This window comes from Hyla sarda, chromosome 8, assembly GCF_029499605.1.
Source record: "Hyla sarda isolate aHylSar1 chromosome 8, aHylSar1.hap1, whole genome shotgun sequence".
Lineage (NCBI taxonomy): Eukaryota > Metazoa > Chordata > Amphibia > Anura > Hylidae > Hyla > Hyla sarda.
The window spans coordinates 186,294,285-186,308,868 of NC_079196.1; positions in this window are offsets into that span (position 1 = coordinate 186,294,285).

Below are 14,584 nucleotides of genomic sequence, written 5' to 3' on the forward strand. Positions count from 1 at the left end.
GACACCAGAATCAAGATAAACGGCAGACATGAATAAATGAACAAGACCAGATATGGAATAAGTATACAGCAAAAACCAGGAGATGCAGGGGATGAACAGATGATCTAAATGTCTAACATTAAACATGTCAAGAAACAAAAAACACAGTTCACACTAGACACAGAACAAAGAACACACTAGACTCCCCACTCATGGAGGGACATCAATACCAAAGCCAAATAGACTAAACAGGAATACTAAATACAGAGCACAGGTACATGCACAAGACTCAGTGTGAACACAGACTGAGATAAAAGGTTAAAGCAGAACGGACATACATAATCCTAAAAACCGACAGATGTACTTAAAACCAAGCAGACTAAAATCTATATCATAACAGAAATCAAACCATGGTTAAAACCCAGATATTAATAGACAGACTAAAACAGTCATAGTCAGAGTATGAACTAATCACCCCCCAGAGTTCCAGCAGAGCTCAGGTTAACATAGCCCTGCCCAAGTATCTATTGGCTAAAAGCATTAACTATTCCCTAGCAGGGGAGAATAGCATAGAAAACAGTTTAAACACAAACCTAGTATCTGAACAGACACCAAAACAGAAAAGTACAAAAACAGACATTACAGCTGCCCTGTGTACCCAGTTTGCCTGGTGCTCACTTTCTTTGAATACGTTTACCTGAGCCGAGCCTTTTCCATATATGGGGGGTGCAGGCTGACACCTGGCGTAATGACAGACATTAGAGATCCAGTGTTGGTCATTTAACTGCTTAAATGCCATACTCAATAGCAACAAGTAGAAACTGTCAGAGAGTCAGTCAAGGACAGTGCTGGAAATGGTGCAGGTGTACACAACATGGTGTAATTCATAGTGCATTACCTGCACAGACACAGGTGGGAAAGTTGTGAAGTTGTGGAAGCGGAAGGGAGTATTTTTTTGTTTTGTTTACAAGGAAGAAGCTTTGCCTACTGAAAACAGCTTTATCTACTGGAAGGCCACTCTACCTACTGGGAGGCAGCTTTATTTACTGGGGGGGGCAGCTCTATCTACAGGGGGCAGCTCCATCTACTATGGGGACACTCTATCTACTAGGGGGAGAGCATTAGTTACTGAGAAGCACTCTACCTACATGGAGGCATCTCTATCTACTGGGGCAACTCTAATTAGTGGGGTTCCCTCTATAGCAGTGTTTCTCAAGCACGGTCAAGACCCCCAACAGGTCTTGTTTTCAGGATTTCCTTAGTCTTTCACAGGTAATATAATTATGGTCAGTTATGAAAGACTAAGAAAATCTTGAAAACATGACCTGTTGGGGGGTCTTGAGGACCGCCCTTGAGAAACACTGCTCTTTTGTAAAATTAGTTGTAATAGTGGCTTTGGTATTCGGGGTTTTATTCATTAACAGTTTTAGTTACTATGTGGTGGTAATACGTGGTGATGGTGTGGTGAAAATATTTGGCCTACATATAATTTTGGTTTCAGTAACAGTAACATGCTAATATGTATGGTGATATTTGTTGCTTGTATAAATGTATTATATAGCAACTGTATGACTAAAATATAGAGGTACACTTTTGCTGGTACTATATTTTGCGGCAGATTTTATGCAAACCTTTACTTTATCTTTATCCAAAACGTGTGTGTGTGGGAGGGCAGGGTGATGATGCATGACTAATGTTAGTCTTCTCAGATTAAGAAGAAGGAAGAATAACAATGCTTTTCCACCTTTTACAATTACCTTCGCCACCTGCTTACTTCTGTTCATTAACCTATAACTAATCCGCTCTTACTATAGGCTCAAATAACCTAGTGCCTGCCAAGGCTAGAGGCCACTTTTCTATCTAATTACCCATGACCTGTCAGTCACATTTGACACTGGACACCACTAAGATATGTACAACATTGAGAGATATTAATTACAAAATGATAAAAAATCAATACACATTATTTATACCATATACAGCAGATTTTTCTAATGCTGAATGCAAGTTTATAGTTTTTCTGAATTTTACATGGATGGCCTTATCTGCAAGTGGCAGTAGATATAAGGGGCTGCTGTGCTTGCTAGAGTGCTGTATCATTTTACTCTAGTGCTTACATAGTCCATGCAGCTGTGTACTGCCATTCAGCCTTGATCACTTGATCAGGCCAAACTGCAGCACTTGGCACTGCATCAGGTACTGTAATGAAGGGGCTGCAGTCCATTGGGCTAGTTAAACACTGCGTTGACCTCTGTTTAATGTAAGCATCGGCCTTGTTCCTGGATCCATGGACACCCTTATACCGCCATTTTGGCCTCCATTCAGAAGATATACAGCGGGGTCTTCTAGATGGTATAGCACAACAAAAGAACATATACCACTGAATATATGTCCCTTTACTATGGGACTCTTTTGCCATCCATCAAAAGAATTGTCGGACGTGTATGTCTATGGTCCCGATTTGCATAATGCAGTGTTAAAGGAGCCTTAGCTGATCTGTTCTGTTGATCATGGTGGGACCCACACTAAGTACACATTGGTGGCCTATCCTAAGGATGGGACATAAATGTATTTTTTTTTACAACGCTGGCTGGTCTCTGAAATGCAAAAATGGGTTTCATCTGAAGAAGTTGTCTTTGCTGGGTCCCAACAGTGGCTCCCAGCAGTCAGATATCCTCGAGAAAAGAAAAGTAAAACTTTCCTCGAAAAGGTGGAAGGGAACAATGTATTGTCCATTGTAGCAGGTGGTGGTAAAAACTTCCCCATATTAATTCCCTTCTTGGCAAATGTTACTCACCCTAAAAAGGGTGGCCCCACACAGGAAACTCTCTCTATTTTTACCTAAAAACCCTGGGAGGGGGAAATAGGGAAAGGTTCCTGTGTGGGGCCGCCCTTTTTAGGGTGAGTAACACTTGCCAAGAAGGGAATTAATAATGCGAGAGTATGGCCTTACAGGGGAAGTTTTTACCCACAACGGTCACAATGGACCATACGTTGTTCCCTTCCACCTTTTAAAGGTCTTTGCATCACATCAATACTTGGTGATGTAGGTGGCACATGGTGATTTTTGCACACCTTTCCTTTTGTTTGATTTCCAAACTATTTTGGGTACATATATTTTATCCTAAGAATAATCTTAAAAGTTACGTTTTTACTTGTGGTCTGATGGCGAGGAATGTCTGTAACTGGGGAGCAGCACCTTAAATATGTTTTGCACTCTGATTATTTGTGATGTGTTGGTGTGGCACCATGGTCAATCTGCTCTCATGCATCAGGCATTGGTGGTTGGAAATCCTGACTGATCCATGCCTGATTCATCTTCACAAAGGTTAGTCTCCCTACATTTTTCGTGGACAGACGAGTTCTCCCTGAGGTTACTATGGCCGCCACTGCGCAAAACACCCGCTCTGATGGCACACTACTGGCTGGGCAGGACAGCTTTTCCAGGGCAAACTCTGTTAGTTGCGGCCACAAATCAAGTTTGGCTGCCCAAAAGTCCGGTGGATCTTCAAGGTGTGTTGGCATGGTCATTTCAAGGTATGTCACCACCTGCTGGTTCAGGTCCTGCTCCAGGTCTACCTGCTGCTGATGAGTTGCTTTACTATGCTGGTGAAGAAAGTTACTTATCAGCGACTGCTGCTGATGGAACTGGTACTGCTCCTGCCACCTCACCCCTCTCCAGCAGCCATGGCAGTGGAAGGTGAGCGCAGAGGGGACCCCGAGTTCAACCTTTGAGAGGATGGACGATGGCACAGATAGGCATCGGCCAACTGACTATGTAGGATGTCTCTGTAGTAGGCCAGCTTGTCCTCCCTCTCAGTGGGTGTGAAAAAGGCCCCCATTTTGTGCTGGTAGCAAGGGTCCAATAAGGTGGAGAGCCAGAAGTCTTCCTGCTGTCGCATGGTGACAATTCGGCAGTCACTACGCAAGCAAGTGAGCATGCATTATGCCGTTTGTGCAAGTGATTTGGAGGGACTCCATCTCTACTGCATACTGCCACGGTGTGTCTGGGTCCTCTGTCTCGCCTTCCTCATAACCCTCTATCCTCTCCTATCAGATGACTAGAAAAACTGCCCATCTCGCAAAACCTAAACTGTGCTCCCCTGTGCCCTCCTCCTCCAGTTTGTGGCCATGAGATGTAGGCACCACATCTCCAGTGCCCTGACCAGCCATCGTTTCCAACACGTGTTGTAGTAGATAAAGCAGTGGAATGACGTAGTTCATTCTGTAATCCTGGAGACAGACATTGACGTTACACAGGGGAGTCCCCCTATCCACTTGGATCATCAAGAAATCGGTTATGGCTTTTCTCTGTTCGTATAGTCGGTCCAACATATGGAGGGTGGAATTCCAACATGTGGAAACATTGCAAATCAGAATATACTGGGCGATACCATTCTGACACTGCAGCTCAAGGAGGGTGTGCTTTGCAGTACGCGTGGCTGAAGTGCATGCAAAGTTTCCTTCCCAATGTTAGGATGTCTTGCAGATGGAGGGAACACTTCAGGAACCGCTTGACAACCAGATTGAACATGGCAGTGCCATGCAGGGCGCATGGCTCGGGCTTCCTTGTCACAGCACAGACAAGATGATCTTCCTGTTGTCAGTCACCATGGTTCCCATTTCTAGTTTTCGTGGAGTAAGCCATGATTCGATTTCTTGATGAATGGCTTTTAGCAGTTCCTCCCCCGTGTGACTCCGTTCGACAAGGCAAACCATGTGAAGAACAGTGTGACACCGCAGTGTCCTGCACACATGGTATGCTGGAGGGGCACTAAGACTTGTCCTTGCAATGGAGGCTGAGGACATGGTGGAGGATGAGGAGGCGGAGTCGCACACTGTCACAGGACCAACGGCATGAGAGCGTGGAGGTGGAAGCGGCGTCACCTGTCCAAGTTGCTGTTGGGGCTGTGCAGGAACCACATTCACCCAGTGGGCCGTAAAGGACATGTATTGTCCCTGACAGTAGTTACAGCTCTACACATCGGCGCTGCCGTGCACTTTCGTACACACCGACGGGCCTTAAGGACTGGCCCACCTTCTGTTCCACAAAATTATGCAGGGCTGATACTGCTTTATTCACAAAGAAATGGTTGGTGTGACTCTCCACCTCGGTGCAGAGTCCACCACTTGGAAAGGGAGGGACTGCAGCACCAGCAACTTGGACAGGAGCACATTCAGATTCTGCGCCATTGGATGAGTGGGTGCATACTGTCTCTTGGACATGGCTTCGTCGATGGATTTCTGGCGGTGTGACTGACTCAAAGTAGGAGGAGCAGGAGCATCTGGAGCAACAGAAGATAGGTATGACACACAGCTCACTTCGGCTGAGGTGGTGGAGCCTTGGCTGCTTGAAACAGGGAGCAGCGTGCCACTGAGTGATGCAGCAGGCTGGAACACCACATTGGAGCAAAGGTTCTCCCAGGCCGCTTTATGGTGATGCTGCATATGTTGATGCAGGGCCGTGGTGTCAACTTTGGGACCCTGGCCACGCTTCACCTTCTGCCGACACATCTTGCATGTGGTTAACATGGATGCTTGATGAAAAACTGCCACACCGCCGAGTAGCTGATTTTCCCACCAACAGTCCACACTAATTGACTGCTACTGCCACCAACTCCAGGAACCCCTGTTCCCCTACCTCCTGGGAAGGTAGGGTGCCGCAAAGTAGGTGGTCTACCCCGGGTACGTTTGGCTCCAGACTTTCCACTTCTGCCACCATGCTGACTGCCAACCATGCTACCACCTTGCTGGCTCAGCTGCTGACTCACAGGCAACCTGCAACCCTCTTCTCCTGATGATAATTAAGCCCCTTCTGCACCCGGCTCCCAAGTCCGATCAGCTTCATCATCGAGTTGTGTCTGCACATCACCGATGTCCTCCTAAGGCTCCTCAACAGTGTCTGCTTCAGGAGCCTGAGCGCTCGCAAGACCACCTCCCAGGCCACTCTCCTCATCACTACTTGCCCACATAACAGAGGAAGCGGAGGATGTCTCCTCTACTTCTTGGCTGAGCAGTAGCTGCTGACTGTCCTCTAGTAGATCGTCTTCACTAAATAGTGGAGCTGAACCCACAGCATAAGACACTGGCCATGCCAACTGAGGTTTGTGTCTGAGGAACCCACCGACTGTTAACTGGGGGTGTCAAATGTCACTTGTGATGAAGTGGATGACCGTGTTAACCAATTGAAGATGGCAGATGGGTTGCTGGTCGAGACACGACCGCTAGCTGATATTGGGAGCTCAGGCCTCTTGCTGTGACTCCTGCTGCTACTCACCCCTAGTCTGCTGCGACCTCTGCCTAATGAATTTAGGCACTTCCTGGCACTTCTCTGCCTGACATACTTAGTGCATATATGAGGGGAGTACAATACGCTCCACTACGCTTAAAACAGTATTTGTCTACAACACCAGCATGTGTGTAATTTTGCCTGGCCTTTCACAGTATCTAGGCCCTTAAGACTTTAACAGGAACAAAATAGTACACCACTTAGATGTACGCACAGGTTACACTTAATAGAGGACAATATTCTTTTAGTGCTCTGCTCACGCTAACTGGCTGGCTACTATTTGCTTTTCAGTTGTTGTACACACCAGTGCTGCAGCACACAGTCGGTGTGTACTACACCCAAAATTGCACTCTCTCTCTCTCAATCTCACCCCCTTCCCTATCAGTGCTTCTAGGCTGGATTTGGGCTTGAGGTGAATCGCTGCTGTAAAAAAGCTTTTCTGTGCAACACACACTGCTCTCTGTCCCTCTCTGTAATAGAATGCTGATGTGACTGTGAGGTAAATTGCTGCTTTAAAAATGCTTTTCTGTGCAACACACACTGCTGTCTGTCCCTCTCTCTCTCTCTCTCTCTGCAATAAAAGGCTGAAGTGACTGGTTGTAAGATGGCTGCCAATTATATAGGCACATCACAGGGGTGGCTGCATGCTGCATGTGATTCAGGGTCATCCCGCCTACCCTTGTTCCCGCATTCCCAGGATTCCTTGCCCCATGTCCTCAAATGTGGATCCGCCATCTTAGATGCCCTAGAGCCTGGACAACACTAAATGGAGTTTAATGAAGTGATTTGCGCAATCGAATCGCAGCAATATTGGCATTCATTGCAAATCAAATTTTTCCTGCAAATTTGGATTGGACAGATTCGATTCGCTCATCTCTAGATGCGAGCAAAGAATTTGTGGTCATGGCTTCCTATGAGAGAGACGTACTTACCCACCCCTTTAACCCCTTAAGGACCAAGGATGTACCGGTAAGTCCTTGGTCCTGCTCTCCTGATATAACACGGGTTACACAGTAACCCCGCATCATATCACGGCGGGCCCAGCGTCATAGTGAAGCCGGGACCCGCCTCTAATAGCGCGCAGCGCTCGCAGCCGAGCTGAGCCGCGCGGCTAAAAGCGAAAGCGAAAGTTGCTGGCTAGCTCAGTGGGCTGTTCGGGATAGCTGCGGCAAAATCGGTGGTACTTAACGCACCAGGACGTACATTTACGTCCTAAGCATAACCGCGAGCATCGGAGCGATGCCCGGATCATGCGCTGATCGCAGCCAGGGACTGTAATGGCGGATACCCGCGATCCTGTGGATGTCCGCCATTAACCCCTCAGATGCCGTGATCAATACAGCACTGCAGACGGAGGTCCCCTCACCTGCCTCCACTGCCTTCCTGGTGTCTTCTGCTCTGATCTGCCTTCCCGCAGACCAGAGCGGAAGATGACCAATAACCCTGATCAGTGCTATGTCCTATACATAGCACTGAACAGTATTAGCAATCAAGTGATTGCTATAAATAGACCCCTATGAGGACTATTAAAGTGCAAAAATAAAAGTAAAAAAATAAAGTAAAAAAATGTGAAAACCCCCCTCCTCCAATAAAAACGTAAATTGTCTCATTTTCCCTATTTCACCCCCAAAAATTGTAAAAAAAATATTTTATATACATATTTGGTATCGCCGTGTGCGTAAATATCTGAACTATTAAAATAAAATGTTAATGATACCGTAAAGTGAACGAAGTGAATGTAAAAAAAAAAATAGATGCTTTTCTATAACATTTTATTCCCAATTTTTTTTTAATAAAAAATGGATTAACCCCTTAAGGACACATGACGTACTGGAACGTCATGTGTCCGCTCCCGATCTATAACGCGGGGCCACGGTCATAGTGGGTCGGGCCCGGCCTAATAGGCTAATGGCTAATAGCGCGCGGCATTGATCACTGTGCCACGCGCTATTAACCCTTTAGTGAAACCCTGAGGGTCCCTACCTGCCTCCTCGCTGTCCGATCGCCGAATGACTGCCCAGTGCCTGAGATCCAGGCATGAGCAGTCATGCGGCAGAATCGTCGATCACTGATTTCCTATGAGAAACCAGTGATCAATGATGAAGATCAGTGTGTGCAGTGTTATAGGGACCTATAACACTGCAAAAAAAAAGTGGAAAAAAAAGTGAATAAAGATCATTTAACTCCTCCCCTATTAAAAGTTTGAATCACCCCCCTTTTCCAATAAAAAAAAAAAACACAGTGTAAATAAAAATAAAAATAAACAAATATGGTATCACCGCGTACGGAAATGTCCGAATTATAAAAATATATCATTAATTAAACCGCTCGGTCAATGGCGTGCTCGCAAAAAAATTCCAAAGTCCAAAATAGTGCATTTTTGGTCACTTTTTATATCATTTAAAAATGAATAAAAATGATCAATAAGTCCTATCAATGCAAAAATGGTACCGTTAAAAACTTCAGATCATGTTGCAAAAAATGAGCCCTCATACCGCCCCATACACGGAAAAATAAAAAAGTTATAGGGGTCAGAAGATGACAATTTTAAACTTTTTAATTTTCCTGCATGTAGTTATGATTTTTTCCAGAAGTCGACAAAATCAAACCTATATAAGTAGGGTATCATTTTAATCGTATGGACCTACAGAATAAAGATAAGGTGTCATTTTTACCGAAAAATGTACTACGTAGAAACGGAAGCCCCCAAAATTTACAATGATTTTTCTTTCCGTTTCACCGTAGATTTTTGGGCAAAATGACTGACGTCATTACAAAGTAGAATTGGTGGCGCAAAAAATAAGCCATCATATGGATTTTTAGGTGTAAAATTGAAAGAGTTATGATTTTTTAAAGGCAAGGAGCAAAAAACGAAAATGCAAAAACGGAAAACCCCCCGGTCCTTAAGGGGTTAAGCAGTTTGAGGTGTGCCATGTATGATGGCAAAAATCACAAAACAAAATAAGTTAGATATAATCATTTGATTCCCTACGACTAACTGCCAGTGATATTATTGCTCTGAAGGCGCGTCAGTAATAATAATTACACATTGCTTCACCCTGAAGACATGGCAGGCATAACAGGTATACTACCACCTACGAGTCGTGATATTATTGCTCTGAAATCATGACAGTAGTAAAGTAGGCAGTGCGTCTCCCTGCACACATGGCAGGCATAACAGGTATACTACCCCATATTGGTCATGATATTATTGCTCTTAAAATGCGTCAGTAACAATAATTCCACAGTGCATGCCTCTGCAGACGTGGCAGATATAACAGGTATACTACCGCATGGGGCATGATATTATCGTTCTGAAGAGGTGTCAGTAACGAAAATTGCGCAGTGCATCCCCCTGCAGGCGTGGGAGGCATAACGGGTATACTACCACCTATGGTTAATGATATTATTACTCTGCATGTGTCAGTAACAATAATTACGCAGTGCATCCCCCTGCAGACATGGCAGGCACAATAGGTATACTACCGCCTATGAGTCTTGCTATAATTACTCTGAAGACATGTCAGTAACAATAATTATGCAGTACATCCCCATGCAGGCTTTGAAAAACAATTACAATTGAAGCAGCAACTCTCAGCTATAGTACCATAACCAGAATATCAGCTATACTAACCTAAACACCAAAATCCTATATGCCAAACAGTATAAATTATGAACCTACGCACATTCTACGCTACAACGTAACACTGTATAATACTATAGACATGAACATACTAAAATGCTAATGCAGTATATACTTACTATAGATGTAATGAAAGTATATACGCTATGAACATATGTCACTGTGATTCTATGAGCGTTTACCTCCCGTACATGTTACCAAGAACTTTTCACATAAAAAATGCTATGAATGTATACATGTTTTAATGGCATGGAAAACTTACATGTGCTGATATAACCATGAACATTTTTTTTTTTGAATGCTATGTATGAATGCTATGAGCGCATTTACAGTAAGAATGCTAAAAAACTTATGTATAGTAATAGTTCTGCAAGCGTATGCATTGTATAGATGCTATGAGTGTATATACCGTATGGAACCTAGAAGCGTACGTATAGTATAAATGCTACGACCATATGTACTGTAAGCTACTAGCGTATGACCAATATAAATGTTATGAGCGTATAAACAGAATGACTGCTATTAGCATATTAACCTTATGAAAGCTATAAATGTATGCCTGGCATAAATGCTATGAGCTTATGACCAGTGTAAAACTATGCATCTATGTACCGCACCATACTATAAGGGCATGAAAATGCTGTGGGCATATGTGCGATATACAAGCCATGAGCATATGTACATTATGAAGGCTAAGAGCGTATGTGCAGTACAGGGGCTATGAGCGTATGTGCAGTATAATACTATAAGCATGTGTGCAGTACAAACACTTTGCGCGTATGTGCAGTACGTACAGTAAAAATGCTATGAGCATGCGTGCAGTATGAATGCTATGACCTTATGTGTAGTATAAAACTATGAGCGTATGTGCCGTATAATGCTATGAGCGTACATGCAGTACAAATGATAAGAGCGTATGTACAGTAAAAAGATATGAACGTGAGTACAGTATAAATGCTATGAGCGTATGTGCAGTATAATGGTATAAGCATATGTGCAGTATAAATACTATGAGCGTATGTGCAGTATTAATGCTATGTGCGTGAGTACAGTATGACTGCTATTAGCTTATGTGCAGTATAAATACTATGAGCGTACAAGCAGTTTGAATGCAGTGAGTGTATGTGCAGCATAAATTCTAAGAGCGTAAGTACAGTATAGAAGCTATGAACGTACGAGTAGTATAAGTGCTATGAGTGTATGTACAGTATAAATGCTATGAGTGAGCATGCAGTATAACTGCTATGAGTGTGCGTGCAATATAAATGCTATGAGTGTACGTGCAGTATAAATGCTATGAGTGTATGTGCAGTATAAATGCTATGGGGGGAATTTATCATTATATATACACAGTTTTCACTGTCTATATTGTGCAATCTTTTTTGCGCAATTCCGTTTTTTGTATTTTTTGCACAATTTTTGATAGAACTTTACAAGTGGAATTCTAAATCATGGTGTACGGTAGAGCTGATTATGTGGTGGACTTCGATTTATCAACTGCGATTTTTCTCTTTACAAGCACAAATGTTGCAGAAGTCCTGATTTTATTGCAAAAATATACACCATCGAGAAGGACACTTAAAATGTTATAAGAATAAGTCCAGCAATATGTCATACACATTTAGATTAGACTCTGATCTGTACAGACTGTATGTGTATGTGTATGCAGCAGAGCTGAGTGTGTGATTGTGTTTATGAAGCAGTGCTGAGTGTGTGATTGTGATATGCAGCAGAGCTGAGTGTGTGATTGTGTGTATGCAGGAGAGCTGAGTGTGTGATTGTGTATATGCAGCAGAGCTGAGTGTGTGATTGTGATATGCAGCAGAGCTGAGTGTGTGACCATGTATGCAGCAAAGCTGAGTGTGTGACTATGTGCAGCAGAGCTGAGTGTGTGTGTGTATGCAGCAAAGCTGAGTGTGTGATTGTGTGTATGCAGCAGAGCTGAGTGTGTGCGTGGTCATGCATACACATAATCACAAATTTAGCTCTGCTCCATACACATGCCGCATACTAATTTCTGCTACATGTACATGATCACACACTCAGCTCTGGTACATGTACACAGGGTTTACCAACCAGGGTGCATCCAGCTGTTGCAAAACTGCAACTCCCAGCATTCCAAGTTTTGCAACACCTGGAGGCATTCTCATCGGTAAAAACTGATATAGAGCTAAGGAGATAGATTGTTTCGCAAAATTACATATTTTTTTAAACCCAGACATTCTGTCTAAAGATTTATGATTTTACTATTGTGCAGAGTTTAATTCGGCACACACTGCTGCTCCAGTACTTCTAGCTATGTTAGCAGTGTACCGTGGGAAAATGCCACAGCTCTGTGAAGTGTGAGGTAGAGAAGGATTGCACAATAGAGCAAGGGGGGGGTTCTATATTTGCGTAAAATTTATCAAAGGAGTGCACAACTTTTTGCGCAAGAGTGTAAATTAGACAAGCAGTGTAAAGGGGTAGATCTGTGTCTACAACAGACAACTAATGATAAATGTCCCCCCATAAGTGTACGTGCAGTATTTGTGGTCATGTCAGTAACAATCTAAATGTAGTCATACAACGAGTTGCCCTGAAGACGTGTCAGTAACAACAAGAGTGATAAAACAAACAGCGTTGCTCTGAAGATGTGTCAATAACAATGAACTGTATCAAAACCTGAATTCGAGTCAGGTATAACAGGTATATGTTCAAGTGAAATCACAAACCTATCCATGCAGAGAGTTTGCTGAGCAATCAATGACGACAGCAACCTCCAACGAAACACCAATCTTCAGGAGACCAACTGCAACTACACATGACAAACTATAAACATTGTATGTTTCAGTAAATAAACGATTTGCATTGCTCTGAGTATGTGTCAGTAACAACAATATAATAAAATGTATCTACAAACTAAAGTCGTGTCAGGTATGGCAGTTATACTTTCATACTGAAATCACAATAAGCTACCCCTGAGTAGAGTTTGTTGAGCAGTCAACGACGATAATAAGCTCCTACGACATACCAAACTTCAAGCCGCCAACTGCAACTATAACATAATTAACTATTACTGAATTTTTTTTATTTTTTTTATTTTATTTTAATGGGTGGTAATAGGTCATTAATAATATTCTACATTAAAACAAATTTCTGCAATAAAACATGATGCATGCCCCAGGAGCACCTGTGAAACTGTCAGCTGGGCCAACCCATCGGTGTATAACCCATGACAGCTTGAGGAATTAAACCTAAGAAGCTGCCTAGAGCATGCATCCTGAATTATCAATCTGCCTGACACCCAAAGAATCTATGATCAGATCCCTCAGTAACCAAACCCTGCCCCCGGCATAGCGGAGACACAGTTTGTGAACATACTGTGACATTGTAACATACATACAGAGCATGCAGGTGCGGAAACGTCACTAACTGGTAACAATAATATACTGTAATGATGCATCCAGAGCGTGCAGACAACGGAAGCAAAACCTTACCCAGTAACAAACAATATACTATAACGATGAATGCAGAACATGCGGGCAGCGCAAGTGAACTTACCCGGTAACAAACAATATACTATAATAATGAATGCAGAGCGTGTGGGCAGCGGAAGTGAACTTACCCAGTAACAAACAATATACTATAACGATGAATGCAGAGCGTGTGGGCAGCGGAGGCATTCCCTACTCCTGTGACTTAAACAGAACAATGCTCCTTAGTTTGAATAAACACGCCAACACTTACCAACGCCGCACCAAAACAAAAGTAGCACAGGAACTCGGAATCCGGAAGTGAGGAGACTAGTGAGCTCACTTACAGCAACACAGAGGAAGACCGCAAAATGCAATACCCGCCCTGAAATGCGCTATGAGGGGGTTTATATAAGGATCAGCCCCTCACACATTTACACTCAGCATAATGAAAAAGGGAAAATGTTACTCTCCTTTATCTTTCCCTAGATCTTTTCCTAAATGTTTTGGTAAAATTCTAAACTTTAAAATATCCATAGCAGAAAAAAACAAGCTGTCTCTAAGACCTATAGAAACATAACTGAGCAGAACAAAAAACAAAGAAACATGAAACAAGATAAAACTAAGCAAAATGCAGCAACTTCCAAAAACAAGATAATACAAAAAAGAACAAAGAGACACCCTAAAAATATGGACTAGACCTAGAAAAACACAAGAAACACTTGGCACAGAATGCCTGATCTTTTCTTTCTCCATGAACATAGCGTTTATCCAAAGGTTAGCTTTCAACAATAAAATTAAGACAGGGCCGATAAAAAGCAAAACATACATACATATTGTTTAATTAAAAACAAAAAATTGCCTTAGCCATAAATAATATACCGTACTAAAAACATAGTTTGTTTGACTTTATATTAGCTACAGGATTAAGCGCTATGTATTTAACTCAATATTACCCAAATAATGTTTCATGAACTGCCATAGAAATGATCTATGTGTCTTCCATGCAGGTATAAGTAGAGGAGGTTGATTAATTCGGCAAGAAACCTGAGCTTGTCACCAAACCATGCACTTGATCCCTGCATTGGTAACCCAAGTAACACTTATTGTCACCTGTGGGATCCTATATAAACCACACTTTTTCCTTCCACCTTACCAGTCCTCTAATCTTACAGGCACCTCGTCCTTGACCACACAAGGTAAGATGCTCCGATGGACTGT